Source organism: Pleurodeles waltl, chromosome 1_2, assembly GCF_031143425.1.
Source record: "Pleurodeles waltl isolate 20211129_DDA chromosome 1_2, aPleWal1.hap1.20221129, whole genome shotgun sequence".
NCBI classification, from domain to species: Eukaryota; Metazoa; Chordata; class Amphibia; order Caudata; family Salamandridae; genus Pleurodeles; species Pleurodeles waltl.
In genome coordinates this window covers 1,033,549,556-1,033,568,058 of record NC_090437.1, presented here as the reverse complement: position 1 = coordinate 1,033,568,058, position 18,503 = coordinate 1,033,549,556, and positions in this window count along the sequence as shown.

Sequence of the window (18,503 nt, the reverse complement as noted above, 5' to 3'; positions counted from 1 at the left end):
GATTTGAAGAGGCAGACTGAGTACTGGCGTTCATCATCTCTGTGGCAGTCTCTCTACCATCCCATTCCCCTTTCCCCCTCCGGGGTACTCAGCACGAAGGATTAATATTCGTTGCGAGTAGCTCGGGTCGGGACTGAGGAGTTATCTTCTGCTTCTGAGGAAATCGAATTGAAGTATCCTGACAGAGATATGAGTCCTGCTTTTTTGCCTGAGGCCCGGGTTCAGTCAATGATTGAGGTGGCAGTTGCTAAAGCCTTGACTGTTAAACCTATGAAGAAGCAGAAAAGGTTTGGGTCCTCCGGGTAAAAGGAGTTGCTCAGGACCCTTCTTCATATTCAGCTTCTGAGAGTCCTATTACTTCTGCTTTAGGGAAGTATATTTCCAGAGAGAATCTTGTGTAGATTACAGATCATGTCAGAGGTGATTTGGGCTTTGTTAGGCCATTCTGCTCAACCAGAGGAGAAAGGCTACTTCACCTAGTATGCCAAGCCTTCGCTTTTGTCTTTACCACTCATATGAGGATTAAGGAACTAATCTTCAGGCACTCGAAGGAGTTGGATCAAATCGATGCCCTCAGGTTCCTCAAAAATAGAAGTATACTCCACTGAAAAGGAGGAGGCGATTTTACCTACATTTATAGTGAATTACATTATAGCACCTTAGAGTAGCAGGACTATGATTAATCAAGAGGATTGCTCACCATTGAATGCCTTGGATCTTAAAATTGACAGTACTTTCAAGATATCTTCCACTGCCAACTCATACCATAAAGACAGCTATGGATGCAGCTCCCACAGCAGAGTCTTAAGTTAAAGACATTGAGGGGGTCATTACAACATTGGCGGTAAAAGGCGCTTACCGCCGGACAGAAGGCCGCCAAAACACCGCCGTGTCCGCGGAATTCCGCCACAGCTATTATGACCCACATCTCGGAATCCGCCGAAATTCAGACACCCACACAAGACCGCCACACCAAAGGTCAGTGATAAACTGGCGAAAACAAAACCTCCACCATCACGCCAACAGAAATACGCTCATGCTACCACGACCCACGAATCCACGTGGCGGTCTTTCAACTGCGGTATTCCATTGGCGGTACACACCGCCACGCTCAAAATACACACACATCTCCAAAACACCGCCACATTGGACAATTACAAATACACACACCTGATACACATACAAACACCACTCCCACACACCCAATTCAATATAAAACACACACCCACATCACCCACAAACCCCTATGACCACAATTGACGGACGAAGGCCAGATAGACAGAGAGCACAGCAACTGAGAACCCCACCACACAGAGGCACACAACACCATCACCCATACAACATTACACACACAAAACACCACACACCACTACACATCAACACACACATCAACACTTACACCACCCCACACATCACCCACACCACCCCATGTCACGCCAAAGACACCCCCGGTTTTCCGAGGAGGAGCTCAGGGTCATGGTGGAGGAAATCCTACGGGTAGAGCCACAGCTATTTGGCTCACAGTTGCAGCACACATCCATAGCCAGGAAGATGGAGCTATGGCAAAGAATCGTGGACAGGGTCAACGCTGTGGGACAGCATCCAAGAAATCGGGAGGACATCAGGAAGAGGTGGAACGACCTACGGGGGAAGGTGCGTTCAGTGGTCTCCAGGCACAACATCGCGGTACAGTGGACTGGCGGCGGACCCCCACCTCCTCCCCCACAACTAACAACATGGGAGGAGCAAGTCTTGACCATCATGCATCCAGAGGGCCTCGGAGGAGTCGGTGCAGGAATGGACACTGGTAAGTTAAATCTCAACTATCATATCCCCCACCCTACCTGCATGCCATCACACACCCCCACCCTCACCCCCTCCCCTATCACTCCAACTCCTCACTAATGTACTCATAACACAAACCACCCATCCCAACACCAAGCCCCGCATGCAAAAACAAAGCATGGTCACCCCTCACCAAAGCATGCTCACTGCAAATACCCAAAACAACCCCCTAACCAACATCACACAAACCCACACACTGGAATGCTTGCACTGGGGTACACAAACACCCACCCATTGCACACCATTACACACACACATGCAATAATCATGCTCTTATATCCCTGCAGGACCACTATGGAAAGTCACCACACCGGAGGGTCCAGACAGCTCCACTCCACCCACAGAAGAGGCCCACAGTGACGACAGCAGCTCTGCCCTACTGGATCCTGATGACCAGCCTGGACCATCGTGGGCCTCGGGACAGTCAGTTCCCCTTGCACAGGCACAGCCCAACACTGACCTTCCACCCTCTGGTAACACCAGCACAGCACCCACCCAGCGGGCCCATACCTCCGTACCCAGGACACGTCAATCAGCGGTGTGTCCACCACTACAGGGAACCCAGGATAACCCACCACCCCAACAACAACAGGGACCTGGGGGCAGTGGTAGTGGGCACACGGTCCAGGGGATGGAGGCACAGGAACACAGGGGAACTGGGAGGGCTGCTGTGCGACAGGGGGCGGACAGGCCAAGGGAACCCACCCTCCACGAGGCCCTCTCCTCCATCATGGGAGCATACCACCACTCCCAGGAGACAATGGCGACGGTCCTGGCCAAGTTTCAGGAGACCCAGTGCCTGCAGGAGGAACAGTATTTGGGCTTCAGGGAGGAACTCAGAACCATCAGCTCCGCCCTGGACACCATCGTAGGGGTGCTGAAGGACATACAAAAAACCATGAGGGACACCGTAGCACTCCAAGGGGCCCCTGCCACTAGCATGGACGATGAACTGCCCACCACCTCCGCCGGCACTAGTGGACAGGACGCCCGCCACAGGACCACCACACCAGCACCCCACCCCCTGCAGCCGGAGAACCACCCCGCAAGCAGTCCCTGAGATCCAGGAACAGGACAGAGCACGATGGCAAGTCCCCCGCCAGGAAATGAGACCACCCTGAATGTTCTCCCACTGTCTTACTTTGTTACCCTGTCCAGATTGGAACTGCCCCAGCTCCACTTCCTATGCCCATATGGGCAGTGCACCTGTGTGACTAATGGACTGGACTCTGCCATGGACATTCCTCCACCGTCCCCCATCACCATATTACTACCCCCCTCCATTTTTGAGCACTTAAATAAACACCCTTGAACCACAAAACAATCTGGAGTCAGTCTGTGATTTGGTAAATATGTATAATCAATGACAGTGTCAACATGTGTTTCCAATTGTAAAGACAACATACCTATGTCACACATCACAAGTCCTTGAAGGATGCAAGCAGATGACACACGTTGCTAACCACACCTGTGAAACCGTAATGGAAAGGTACAACTCAGTGACCAAATACTGCTATGAAATGACAGACAGGATAGAGGTAGAAGTGTAAAAGTGAATGTAATGGTAAAAAGAAAACTGTGTGTCACTGGAAATATTGCTGTATGACTGACTCCCTGTTGTCTATGTCTTCTTCCTCAGCGTCCTCCTCATCACTGTCCACAGGCTCCACAGGCTCCACAGCTGCCACAACACCGCCATCTGGACCATCCTCCTGCAGAAAAGGCACCTGGCGTCGCAAAGCAAGATTGTGAAACATCGAGCAGGTGATGATGATCTGGCACACCTTCTTCGGTGAGTAGAATAGGGAACCACCTGTCATATGGAGGCACCTGAACCTGGCCTTCAGGAGCCCGAAGGTGCATTCGATCACCCTCCTAGTCCGCCCATGGGCCTCATTGTAGCGTTCCTCTGCCCTGGTCCTGGGGTTCCTCACTGGGGTCAATAGCCAGGACAGGTTGGGGTAACCAGAGTCCCCCAATAGCCACACCCGGTGCCTCTGGAGTTGACCCATCATATAAGGGATGCTGCTATTGCGCAGGATGTAGGAGTCATGCACTGAGCCAGGGAACATAGCATTTACCTGGGAGATGTACTGGTCTGCCAAACACCATCTGTACATTCATTGAATGATAACTCTTCCTGTTCCTGTACACCTGTTCACTCCTGTGGGGGGGGACCAGAGCTACATGGGTCCCATCAATAGCACCTATGATGTTGGGGATATGTCCAAGGGCATAGAAGTCACCTTTCACTGTAGCCAAATCCTCCACCTGAGGGAAAACGATGTAGCTCCTTACGTGTTTCAGCAGGGCAGACAACACTCTGGACAACAAGTTTGAAAACATAGGCTGGGACATCCCTGATGCCATGGCCACTGTTGTCTGAAAAGATCCACTTGCAAGGAAATGGAGCACTGATAGCACCTGCACTTGAGGGGGGATTCCTGTGGGATGGCGCATTGGTGACATCAGGTCTGGCTCCAACTGGGTACATAGTTCCTGGATAGTGGCACGGTCACACCTGTAGGTGATGAGTAAATGTCGCTCCTCCATTGTCAACAGGTCCACCAGCGGTCGGTACACCGGAGGATTCCGCCATCTTCTCAAATGTCCCAGCTGAGGGTGCCTAGGAAGGACAACAGTGACCACAGAGTCAACAAAATCCCAGGTATGTACCCACAGATACACAGAACACGACACCAAAGACAAATATATTCCTGTATGTGTGTCGAGTGTATGCCTAGGTATGTGTGACGCAGTTGTAAATGAAGCCATGTGGGCCCCTGAAATGGCGGCTGCCTGACCTCTAAAGTGGGACAATGGAATGTGAGGTAACTGCGCTGGCGTTGTACACCGTTGCGGTAGGCGGTCGAAAGACCGCAGCGCAATGCTGCATTGGTTAACATTGGACCCTATGGGTCCCAGGAACCAATGATGAAGTGCGCCGGCGGTGATGAGACGCACCGCTGCGGACGTCACCGCCGCGGACGTGACCGCCATTTTCTATCTGTTCAATCACTCGATACCTGATCTTCGACAGGAGAGGACCTACACTGCAAGTGCTGCTGTGACCTCGGTCTGGAAGAGACAATGGCTGCTGCGTCTGGGGAAAGGGCCCCTGCCTTCACTGCTCAGGAGTTGGAGAAGCTCGTGGACGGGGTCCTCCCCCAGTACACGCTACTCTACGGTCCTCCAGACCAACAGGTAAGTACACAGGGATATGGGCTATGCCTGGGTGGAGAGGGCTGGTTGTAAGAGGGAAGGGGGGCAGAGTGCAGTGAACATGAAAGACTGTGAATGCATGTGCCACATGGCAAGGGCAGGGATGTGGGCCACTCACTTCGACGGTGCTCTTGCTAATGACTTCTCTTCTTCCCCTGTGCATGTCATGTAGGTCAGCGCCCACCAGAAGAAGGACATTTGGCGTGCCATCGCCAAGGACATCCGGACCCTGGGGGTCCACCAGAGACGGGGCACCCACTGCCGGAAAAGATGGGAGGACATTCGCCGCTGGAGCAAGAAGACGGCGGAGGCTCAGCTGGGGATGGCCTCCCAACGTGGAAGGGGTGCCCGTCGCCCCATGACCCCCCTGATGTTCCGGATCCTGGCGGTGGCCTACCCGGAGTTGGATGGGCGCTTGAGGGCATCACAGCAGACACAAGGGGGTGAGTACACCCTCAATCTGGGGACTTTGCGCGCAGTTGAGGGGTCTGGGTGTGGGAGGAGGGCTGTGGGTTTTCCTAGGCCAGGGCGACTTCCATAGGCTAGGCCCCTCCGTAATGCAGGCCATGTGCCACTCCACCCCACCGCAGTAGAGTGCCAAGTACAAGTATACATGCCCCTGTGGCATCCATGTGTGCAGATGTCCACCATAGCGATGTAGGCCATATCCCAGGAATTGCATCTGTAGAGGCCAAGAGCACGGCGTAGTGCAGGGGGCTGCTGTGTCTGTATTGGCCGCCAACGGCAGCGGTAAGCCATGCACTCAACCTGTCTTTCTTCTGTCGTCGTCCCCCCTTTTTGTGGTCTCCCTGTTCTTTTGTGCATCAGCATCATCAGGCGGAGGTACAGTGGCATCGGAGCACGAGGGAGCTGCAACCCACATGGCCATGGAGGGCCACACCACTGACTCAGAATGCACCAGTGGGACGGAGGGCGAGGGGAGCTACACGTCGGTCACCAGATCACCAACCAGCGACACGGACTCATCCGCCGATGGGAGCTCCCTTGTGGTGGCGGCACCATCTGTGCCCCACACTTCTACAGGTACAGCCGCCACCTCCCCTACCAGCACAGCCCTCCCAGCAGCCCCTCAGTGTTCGCCCCGTGCCCGCTCACCTAGGAGGGTGGGCATCACCTTCGCCCCAGGCACCTCAGCCCCTGCCCCAGTCACCCCTGCTGCCCTCAGTGAGGAGGCCATTGACCTCCTCAGGTCACTCACTATTGGGCATTCTACCATTGTGAATGCCATCCAGTGTGTAGAAAGGGAGTTGCAACACTGTAATGCATTCCTGGAGGGCATTCATTCTGGTCAGGCTGCCCTTCATCGAACCCTGCAATCTCTGGCCTCAGCACTGATGGCAGCCATTGTCCCTGTGTCTAGCCTCCCCTCTCCAACTTCCTCCACCCAGACCCAATCCCCTGTACCCCAGCCCATCCCAAGCACACCATCAGGCACGCATGCATACACCTCAACACACAAAAGTAGCTCAGGCAAACATAGGCACCACACATCCCACAGGCACTCACACAAGCATCACACACATCCAGACACACCAACATCCACTGCCTCCACTGTGTCCCCCTCCTCGTCATCTCCCTCCTCCCTCCCAGTGTCGTCTACACTCTCACCTGCATGCACTACATCTACAGGCACTAGGACTCGCACCAGAACACCCAGCACCACACCCCGCTCACCTGCACTCACAACCCCCACTCCCATTTACACGTCCCCTGTGTCCTCTCCCAGTGTGTCTGTGACGCCCCCTCCCAAAGTACATAAACGTGGGCACCCACACACCCAACATCCATCCACCTCACGACAGCCTCCAGTACCTGCACCCAAAACACCTAAAGTGACACCTCCTACAACCACCTCCTCTTCCTCCACTCCCAGACCCCCTACAGCTACCCATCCCAGTGTTCGTCAGAAACTCTCCCTCAGCAACGTTGACCTCTTTGCCCCCATCCCCACCACTCCAATTCATAAGTCCTGTGGTAGCGCCTCAGCCAAAAAGACTCCAGTACCAGTGGTGCATGTTACAGGTGTGTGGAGTGCACCGGCCACCAGGGCAGGCAGTGTGACACGGAGCCAAAGCACTGCCAGTCCACCCCCTGTAAAGCATCTCAAGTTGGAAAGTGGCCGACGGGACAGGGTGAAGACTCCTGGCGGCAAAACTGCTCACAAGGGTCCCAGGGGGGTTGCAGAGTCAGTTGTGACTCCTCCAAAGGTGGTGAAGTGCCAGAAGAAGTCTGCACAGTCTGGTGAGAGCAGCACGGCGGAGAAGGGCTCCATCCTCCCCGTCGGCCGGGACGCCACCGCCATCACTGTTGTCACTGGTCAGGAGACCACCGCCGGAGTCATTGCCCAGGAGGGCAGGAGTATCGTCACTGGTCAGGAGACCACCGCCGGAGTCAGTGCCCAGGAGGGCAGAAGTATCGTCACTGGTCAGGAGACCACCGCCGGAGTCATTGCCCAGGAGGGCAGGAGTATCGTCACTGGTCAGGAGACCACCGCCGGAGTCATTGCCCAGGAGGGCAGAAGTATCGTCACTGGTCAGGAGACCACCGCCGGAGTCAGTGCCCAGGAGGGCCCCGGCTGCCACAGCCCCGCTGGGCAATGAGGGACCGTCATGTCACACACCAATGCACAGGTCAGAGACCGCCATGGCAAAGCACCGCTGAACAAGGGAATCACCGCATGGTGAAGACCGCTGAACAGGGCAAAGCACCGCTGAACAGGACAGAGAACCGCTGAACAGGGCAGAGACCGCCATGGCAAAGCACCGCTGAACAAGAGAATCACCGTCATGGTGAAGACCGCTGAACAGGGCAAAGCACCGCTGAACAGGGCAGAGAACCGCTGAACAGGGCAGAGACCGCCATGGCAAAGCACCGCTGAACAAGGGAATCACCGCCATGGTGAAGACCGCTGAACAGGGCTAAGCACCGCTGAACAGGGCAGAGACCGCCATGGCAAAGCACTGCTGAACAAGAGAATCACCGCCATGGTGAAGACTGCTGAACAGGGCAAAGCACCGCTGAACAGGGCAGAGAACTGCTGAACAGGGCAGAGACCGCCATGGCAAAGCACCGCTGAACAAGGAAACACCGCCACATCAAGCATCGTTATCCCATGTACAGCTGGGCCTGTGACGGAACAGGAACCGTCACAGGGAGCCCAATGTAGTGTGGGCACCATTCCCCCTCCAGAACCAGTGGAGACTGTTATCCACTTGAGTGACTGTGGCTTTGCACTCCCCAGGATTGCACAGTGGGCAACCCACCCACTGTAGAGACTTGAGAGACTGTGGCTTTGCACTCCCCAGGATGGAACAGTGGGCAAACCACCCACTGTAGAGACTTGAGAGACTGTGGCTTTGCACTCCCCAGGATGGAACAGTGGGCAAACCACCCACTGTATGGACTTGAGAGACTGTGGCTTTGCACTCCCCAGGATACATCAATGGGCATGGAGCCCCGTCGTGGATCTGGCGTGGTGCTGTAATCCGGCTGAGGTGCCCCCCTCTTCCCTTCCCCCTGAGGTGCCTGTTGTATTTCTATCTGATGCCCCAGCAGTGTTCTCTCCGTTTGTGGACAGGTATCTATTGTGGGCCTCACCCATGCATTTTTGGACTAGTGGTGCACGGACATTGATATGTGCATACCTGCACTACTTCTCGTAATGTATATACTTTTGAATGTGTATATATATATCTGTATATATTTGGTAACTGTATTTTGATACATTACAATTTTTTAACTGATTTCCTTTGGTCTTTGCATTCTTCCGGGGGGGTTGTGGGTTGTTACTGTGATGTTTTTAAATGCATTGGTGTGTTTGTTGTAATGTGCGAGGGTGAGGGTGGGGGCGGGGGTGTTGCGAGTGTGTCCCCCTGACTTTTGCCTCCCCCCCCCCTATGTCGTAGGTGCAGTACTCACCGTTGTCTTCGCCGCCGCCGTTGCTGGTGTTCGTAAATGAACAGGAAGACAAGGGCAGGTAGGATTTGTAATTCCGGCTCCATGGTGTCCTCCTTCCTCGTGGGATGTGTACAAAGTGAGCGTTTTCCCATTGCAAAAGCTGTTTCCGCCGTGTTTTTATTCACGGTGAATCCGCCCCGGAAAAGGTGGCGGATTGGCGGGTTGTGATACTGTGGGCGGTACATTGTCCTCCGCCTGTCTGTTGGCGGTGACCGCCGCGCTGCTTGTCTGTACCGCCGTGGTGGTCGGAGTGTTAAAGTGGCTGTCTATGTTGGCGGTTTCCGCCACGGTCATGATTCCCTTTTTTTGTCCGCCGGCCTGTTTGCGGTATTACCGCACCTTTAACACCTTCCGCCAGGGTTGTAATGACCCCCTGAGTCTCTTTCCACTGCCATCCATGAGAATGTGGATTGTTCTGAGCTAATTTAATAGGTAGAGCAAGAGGCAAAATTGGTGTCTTTGGATATCCTCGGTGGGGGCATCTGGGCTTTCCATCTGGTCACAATGGAATTTATGTACAAGGAACTGAAAAACTGATTATGTGGAGAAGGCCTTCTTCCCTAAAATAACCTTTGAAGGGAAGAAGCTTTTTGGGGATCAGCTGGATGCTACCATTAAAAAGTCTTTCAAGGGCACAAAGCACACTTTTCTGTATAAAGGTGCTGCTCCCAAACCCTATATGTCCTGGAACAGGGAGTCTAGAGATTTTTCTAGAAAGGATTTGTGAGAAAGTCATCCTTTTAGCCCTGTTCACCTCATTCTTTCCTGGCAGATACTGGTGGTAACTGACTCTGATGGTGCCCTGAGCTATGCTAACCAGGCCCTGGGGAAGTGCTCTAATTAAGAAGTTATATAGTAATTAAGTATAATTACAATTGGCAATGGCAGGCACCTGTAAGTCCCTAGTAAATAAGAAGGCAAGGGGGATTCAAACTAGCTATATGTCCCTAGTATATAATAGGACATGGAGGTTTAGAGGCCCAGTGGACTTCCTCCACTGGAATGTGCACCTCTGTGTTGCCAACTGTCACTTTCAAAGGCAGCCCTACTTTGCAGATTGTTTTTAAAATTAAAATATATGCACATTCAACTTTGGGATTAAAGGCACTTCTAAAGTGATATTCTACTATATTTTTATTTATAAGTCACTCCTAAGGTCTTCCCTAGGTGCCCGAGGGGTGGGGTGACACGTAACCATAAGCAGGGATATTATAAAATATGTTTTATATGCCCTGGTAAGGGATAAACTGCCCATTTCATATTTCCCCAGTGTAGATACCTAGCTCCATAGGCTAACATTGGAACATTTTATTTAGGTATAAATATTGTTAGGGAGGAGCTAGAAATACCATTCAAGGACTCAAAAGACTGGTAATGATAAATCCAACAATCAGCCACTGTTGAATTTATCATAACTATTACCGAAAATAGGTCATAAGGCTTCTTTTCTGAGAACCAAATTTCAGCCTTCTAGCAGCCCCTCCTGATTGATCAGCCTTAACAGGCTTAGCCAGGCCACTCTGATGAGGTGATAAGTGGCCTACCTAGAGCAGAGGTTTTCTGGTGGGGGGAGCTCTGCAGCTGCCTGCATAGCACAGGCCAGAAAGGGGGCTGGATAAATCAAATGGGGCTTCAACAAGAACAAAACAGAATTTAATCCCAGCCAGGCCTACCCCCTTTTCTTGTACCCCACAGCCAGATAGCAGACAAAGGAATGGAATATGAAGATGGCCTGGAGGGGGGTGTTAATGGAAGTGAGCCACACCAGTAGGTATGTTTGGCCAGATCTTACTCCTCTGGAGAGGAATCCTCCATCTTGCCCCTGGTCAAATTTCAGGTTTGTCCCACTGAAGCTTCAGGAGGTGACCAGGAGCTCGAGCTGAGCCAAGCTGATGACATTGCATCGGATCCCAGCCTGAAACCAAACAACGAGAAGGAAAGCTCCAGAAAAATGACTACGTCCGAAGGTAAAACTTTAACCGAGGCCTCCTTCCCAGTGTATCCAAGCAAGACTCCATCATGGTCAGCTTCAACTTATGACTTGGTCCCGATCTACCGCAACCAGATGTCTGCAGTTGGTTTTTAAGCACTAGAAAGCACATGTTTTTATTTCATCTTTAAAAATGTATATCTCTGGTCCCCTATATTCGATTTTAGTAATTTTGGTGTAATTTTGAAGATAAAAATATTTCCTATTTTTAAGAATTGGTGTGGCATTTTTATTGTGTGTTGTGTCTTACTTATTTACTGTACTGGTGTGTTTGAATGCTTTACATACCTTTCTCCTAAGTTAAGCCTGCCTGCTTGCATCCAACTACAAGGGGTTGAGCCAGGGGCTAATGTGCTGAGACCTTGACTGGAACTTATGTTGGGGGGTGGCCTTATTGTTAATGATGGCTACATGTTTATCCCTGCTAATAATCCATCCTCTAACAAGATTCCAAGGGATATTTATCCAGAAAAAAGAGATTTGATTTCAGCCCAAGAAGTCCTCCAAGACTCAGAAGTCTGGACTGGATCAGGCAAGAATCATTCCTAACTAATCTTTCCTTCTGGATGAGGAATGCCCACTTGGTGGAAGGCTGGTGGACTTTGGCAACGTTTGGTAGGATTCCATCAGGGATTAATGACTGTTCAGTTTGATCAGGCGAAGCTATGAGATTTAATTTTTCCAGAAACCTTTTGATTCTGGCACCATCCCTATGTCTATCCCCAGGGATCCTGGTAAAATGGAAGCTTTGTGGTCCAGTGTTCTAGCCCTGTTGGAAAAGAAGGCAATTGTTGAAGTTGCTGCAACAGAAAGGGGCAAGGGAGTCTATTCTGTGCTATTTCTAATGTAGAAGGCAAATGAAGACTACAGGCCGGTGCTCCACTGACAGGGAGTGAACCAATGAGTAAAGACCATCAATAGCAAAATGCTCTCTTTGCAGCAATTTATTTGTTTAGTGTCAGAATGAAACTTCCTGGCCACTTTTTATTATCAGGATGCTTTTTTCCACATCACCATTTACAGACATCACCAAGATTTCTGTGATTTGAGGTCTATCCTTTGCACTTCCAGTTTTGGTTGCTACCTGTCAGTCTACAGTTAGCACCAAGGGTCTTTACCAAATCCTGTCTCAGCTGGTGGGAGTGCTGCATCAGGTAGGCATTGCAATTCTTCTGTACCTGGATGACTTTCTAGTGTTCTCTTCCTCCCTGGAGACCACATTGGTCATGTAACAAGAGAACGTGCAGTGCTAGAACTTCATTGGTTTCTGTTGAAGCTGTACAAGTCTTATCTGATGCCTACTCAGGGCCAGACTTTCATTGGCACAAGGTTTCTAACCAGCATAGGATTGGCTTCCCTGACAGAGAATAAGATTGACAATATTCACACTCATTTGTCAGAGATTATGTTACAGGACACTCCAAATGCAGCTTACTGGTTGCAGTTCACGGGGATTTTGCAGCAACGATTTTTCTGGTACCTTGGCCCAGGTTTCATTTGAACATGCTGGCTCATTGGCCTGTGGTATCTCAATACTTGGCTTTAAGAATGCCTCTGACTGTGGTCATGAGAGAGGAGCTTTCTTGTTGGATGGAGTATTCAAACATCAAGTATGGAATCAGCCTGACATCCCAGACACCAATCATCTTGACAACCAATGCCAGCTCAGCAGTCTGGGGAGCCTGGAAGGGATCTCGGCAGGTCCATGGGCTTTGGTCAGGGGTCCAGCAGTTAAGGTCCTCCGACTGGAGGAAACTGGTGGTGGTTCATCAGATGCTGTTGGCATTTGCTCATCAGCTGGTAAACAAAAGTATTCTTGTAAGGTCTGACAAAAACACAGCCAAGTCCTACCTCAACAAACAAGGGGCCACTGGCTCTCCTGTATTTATCAGGTAATTCCAACCAGATTTTCTGTGGACACAGGACAACATCCTAGACCTGAAAGTGATATACATTCAAGGCAAACTGAGTGTCAGGGCGAGCAAATGAAACACAGTGATTTCTTCCTCTCAAGAAATCTGCCTGCACAGACAGGCAAATATCAGGATTTGTCAAGGATGGGGTCCTCCAGTGGATTTGTTTGTATCAACACAAACTTTCCCCTATTCTGTTCAAGACTGGTGGAGGAGAGTTCTTGGGCAGAGGATGCCCTGTCCTGCCCTTGGCAGAAGGGGGGCTTCAGGGCTTTCTTCCTTTCCCTATACTTCTGAGGTTTTTGATCAGGCTAAAACAGGAGAAATCGGTAGTGTTCCTGTTTTCTTCAGAATGGACCTACTCTGGCTGGAAGCATCTGAAATAGAGCTTGAAGGTCAGCAAATGGTTTCTGCTTGCAGTAGTCCCATCTCCCCTAGCATTTATTTGTCTTTAGGCCAGGTCCTTGAGAACCCTCATGCTGATGGATTGGAGGTTGAAAGGGCAGGGTTAAGGATAAAGGGAGTCTCTGATAGGGTTGCTTCCTCCATTCAGGAATCAAGAAGACCTTACGCTCTTTCCTCCTATTCAAGGCATTGGACCTCTTAATGCGATGGTGCAAACCCAAACACTTGGTTCTGCAGTTGATTGAACTTGTCAAAGTGTTAGATTTCTTACAGGATTTTATTTTCTAGGATTGAAGGTCTCTACACTGAAGATCCAATGGGCAGCCATTAAGGCTTTTAGAACATCTTGGGGTAATCTGCAAGATGAAGATGGATGTATTCAGAGAATTTTTAAAAGTTTTTCTAATCTAAGACATCTGACTAGAATGATGTACCCAGCCCAGGATCTTTCTTTGGTTATTAATAATTTAAAGCTGTCGTCTTTTGAAACTCTGAAGGAAGTAGAGATGAGGTTGTTCACTCTGAATATTTTCTTCCTGGCAGCAGTTACTTCAGGGCGAGGTTGGGGCAATTTGGTTCCTTATCACTAAGTCATCCATCCTTTGTGGCATTTGAGGCCAGGGTTGTTCTCTTGCCTGGTCCATCTTTCATTCCCACTGTGAATTCTGTTTTTCACAGGGAGTATGAGTTTTTTTCCCTATCCAACTCCCCTATAGAAGTGGAATTGCAGTCTTTGGATGTTATGTGGGCTACCTGTATTTATTTGGATAGAGTTTCTGATTTTAGGATTGTGCCTTCGTTGTTTATTCATTTTGAATCTGCTAGCAAAGTGTCTAAACCCTCAATTCAGTCTCTGAGTAGATGAGTCCAAATCCTGATAGCTTTGGTGCATAGATAGTCAGAGACATCTTGTCTGGCTAGGCTGGAGTATAGTTCACTACAGCCAAGTCCACTTCCATTGTGGAATCTCAGGGAGTATCATCGATTGAAATTTGTAACGCTTCAACATGGGCTATGCTCTCTACTTTAGCTTGGCATTACAGAATAATGCTTCAATTACTTACCAATAATTGCATTATTCTAAATAAATTATCATCATAATTAACTAACCCCTTCCCTCCATCCTGCCATAGCAAGGCCAACTGTATTAGGTGGGGGCTTGTGTCAATTAGGTGGGAGGGGCTTTTCTACATTTTAAAATTTAGGGTGTGTCTGTGAGGTTCGTGGCCTCATCATTGCGTAGTTAATTATGGTGAAAATGTACTCAAAGTAATGCAATTACCGGTAAGTAAATGAAGTGTATGCATGCTTCCATTCAAAAGAGGGAACATCCTCTTAGGATAGTGTAGGCACCAGGGGCTTATTTACAAGCCCCTAGTGCCACCTTGCACTGCCATAGCATCATTTTTTTAATTCTAAGGTGGTGTTAAGAAGGCCTTTCTTCCGCAATATATTTACAAAGTGGCGCAATGTTTGCATTATGCCACTTTGTAAACCCTTGCTCCACATTATGCCTCTTTCAGGTATGATGTATGCAAGGGGGCGTTCTGATGCAGGGAGGCCTGAAAAAATGGCACAGTGAGATTTACAACATTTCACTCTGCCATTTTTTCCTTCATTTTTAACGCCTGCTCAGAACAGGTGTCAAAATGACGCACCCATTTTAAGCTATGGGCCTCCTGTGCTTTGCTGCAATAGCTTTAACATTTTTGACGCTAGGGCGGCAAAGCACCACAATAATGGCAAAAATGTTGACGCTATTGTCATAACGATTGTCATGGTGGCTGTATTCTAAATACGGTGCAACCATGGTGTCATTATTTGGAGCAGGGGCGACGCAAGAAAAGTGACGTATCAGGACCGATGTGTCACTTTCTTGTAAATATGCCCCTCTATGTGCACCAGTAGAGGCCACCCAATCATCTGCTTCCCCTTCCGAACTAGGGGGGGTGCAAAAAATGTGCGTGCACGCCTGTGGAGCCTCCAGGGCACTGCATGCAATATGGCCCCCAGCAGCTGAATGCCTCATTTACCTACATTCGTGTGACAGTAGTATGTACTAGGCTTGTGCACAACTTGCGTACTTCTTTCCTCTGTAAATACCACAAAATTACTCTTAATTATGCATAATAATGTGAGAGTGTAATTGTTGGACCTGGCCCTTTTTACAGGGTCATCCCCAAACGTTTTGCCTCCTTCCTCCTATTTTTCCTGACCTGATGTTGTTGGCTTTTGAACTCTGGGCACTGTACCACTGCTAACCAGTGCTAAAGTGCATATGCTCTCTGTGTAAATTGTACTGTTGATTGGTTTATCCATGATTGGCTATTTGATTTACTTGTAAGACCCTAGTAGAGTGCACTAGATGTGCCTAGGGCCTGTAGATTAAATGCTACTAGTGGGCCTGCAGCACTGGTTGTGCCACCCACTTAAGTAGCCCCTTTACCTTGTTTCAGGCCTGCCATTGCAAGGCCTGTGTGTGCAGTTTCACTGCCACTTCGACTTGGCATTTAAGAGTACTTGCCAAGCCTAAACCTCCCCTTTCTCTACATATAAGTCACCTCTAATGTGTGCCCTAGGTAACCCCTAGAGCAGGGTGCTGTGTGGGTAAAAGGAAGGACATGTACCTGTGTAGTTTACATGTCCTGGTAGTGTAAAACTCCTAAATTCGTTTTTACACTACTGTGAGGCCTGCTCCCTTCATAGGCTAACATTGGGGCTGCCCTCATACATTATTGAAGTGGTAGCTGCTGATCTGAAAGGAGTAGGAAGGTCATATTTAGTATGGCCGGAATGGTAATACAAAATCCTGCTGACTGGTGAAGTTGGATTTAATATTACTATTTTAGAAATGCCACTTTTAGAAAGTGAGCATTTCTCTGCACTTAACTCTTTCTGTGCCTTACAATCCACGTCTGGCTGGGTTTAGTTGACAGCTCCTTGTGCATTCACTCAGACACACCCCAAACACAGGGTACTCAGCCTCACTGGCATACATCTGCATTTTGAATGGGCCTTCCTGGGCTGGGAGGGTGGAGGGCCTGCCCTCACACAAAGGACTGCCACACCCCCTAATGGGACCCGGGCAGACAGGATTGAACTGAAAGGGGACCTGGTGCACTTCTAAGCCACTCTTTGAAGTCTCCCCCACTTCAAAGGCACATTTGGGTATAAAACAGGGCCTCTGCCCTACCACCTCAGACACTTGCTGGAGAAGAAACCTGAACTAGAACCTGCATCCTGCCAAAAAGAACTGTCTGGCTGCCTAAAGGACTCACCTGACTGCTTTCTAAAAAGGACTGCTGCCTTGCTGTTGCCCTGCTGCCTTGCTGAGCTCTTGCCTTGCTGCAGAAGTGCTCTCCAAGGGCTTGGATAGAGCTTGCCTCCTGTTCCCTGAAGTCTCAGGACCAAAAAGACTTCTATCTTTCAACTGGACTCCTTGTGCGCCGAAATATTCGACGCACAGCTTGCTCCGCGGTGAAAAATTCACTGCACGCCGACCCGGAAAGACGCCGCTCGACCCCGTGAGGAAAAGATCGACGCGACGCCTGCGGTGCGACTGGAACTTCGACGCACGGCCCGCCTGGACAACGCTGCCCGACTTCCAGAGAGGAGATTGACGCAGCGCCTGCCGTGAGGGAGAAAATTCCACGCACAGCCCACCGGAAAAACTCGCAGCCGGACAACAAGCCCAGGATTCCACCCACAGACCCCGGGGCGTCTGAAAACCCCGCAACCCACAGAGGAGACTGTCCGCGCACCGGAAATCAATGCAACGTCTTCCCCGCGTGAAAAATAACGACGCAAGTCCGTGTGTGAAGGGGCGAAACCGACGCACACACCATTTTCCACGCATCTCCTCCTCTGCGGCCCTCTGCGAAGATTTTTCACTCCAAACCAGGTACTTTGTGCTTGAAAGAGACTTTGTTTGCTTTTTAAAGACTTAAGACACTTCATATCACTTTTCAGTGATATCCCTACAATTTCTTATTGCATCTTTTATCGTTTTGACCTCCAAATATCCAGATAAATATTATATATTTTTCCAAACACTGTGTGGTGTATTTTTGTGGTGTTATATTGTGTTATTGAATGATCTATTGCACAAATACTTTACACATTGCCTTCTAAGTTAAGCCTGACTGCTCAGTGCCAAGCTACCGGAGGGTGGGCACAGGATAATTTGGATTGTGTGTGACTTACCCTGACTAGAGTGAGGGTCCTTGCTTGGACAGGGGGTAACCTGACTGCCAACCAAAGACCCCATTTCTAACAGTAATCCACCAGTTAGCATTTAATAGTGTGAGTGTAATTCAGCATTTAGCGCAAAATACACCTTTGAGGTCGAAATGGGCCAGAGGATCTATTTTACACACTACATGGTACAGGACAAACTGCAGCAGCCAGCAGCTGCGTGCGCATTTTTCCTGTGCTCCTGCAGTAGTATTTCGCTTAATTACTCACACTGGCATAAGCACATCATTTCGGTAATTTCCCATCACAAGTGTAATGCGTAATTAATGAAATGACGGATTATTCTGGCATACTTAAAAGGTCTCCCAGCCCTATTATGTATGTACATATGAGGTATCTGTGTAGCACAAACATTGCCGAAAGGCAGCTCAACGCTGTGCAGAGTCAAAAGTAAAGATGCAGCCAAGAAGTGATGGGGGATATGCTTCAAAACTGAACCCTAAATGCACTTTTCTTACTATGTCCTTGGTCATTCGACTATACCGTCAATGCTACACCACGGAGCCCATGTGCAGCAGTTCTGCATAGGTAACAAACTACAAGAGGACAAACAACGCCACAAAAACAAGCCTTTTTCATTTTACGACACCTCTGACAGTAATTCTCCTTGGAGATGGAAAGCCTGCCAATAACAACAGATGCGTTTAGACAAAACACGAAAGAACACTGAAAAACGGCAAATGCTTGCAAGGGAGCGTAAACGAGCGACGCCCGCTAGTCAAAGCATGCCTCTCAAGTCAACCTGTCAAACACAGTACCACCAGCAGAAAGTGACACAGCAGCCTTCTGGCGGTGCGGCGGCGCTGCCGCGAGAGCTCGCTTTAAACGTGCGTTGTTTGCACACGCTTTAATCACATCTCGCTCGTGCATAAGGAAGCAGCAGCATCTTTAGATGC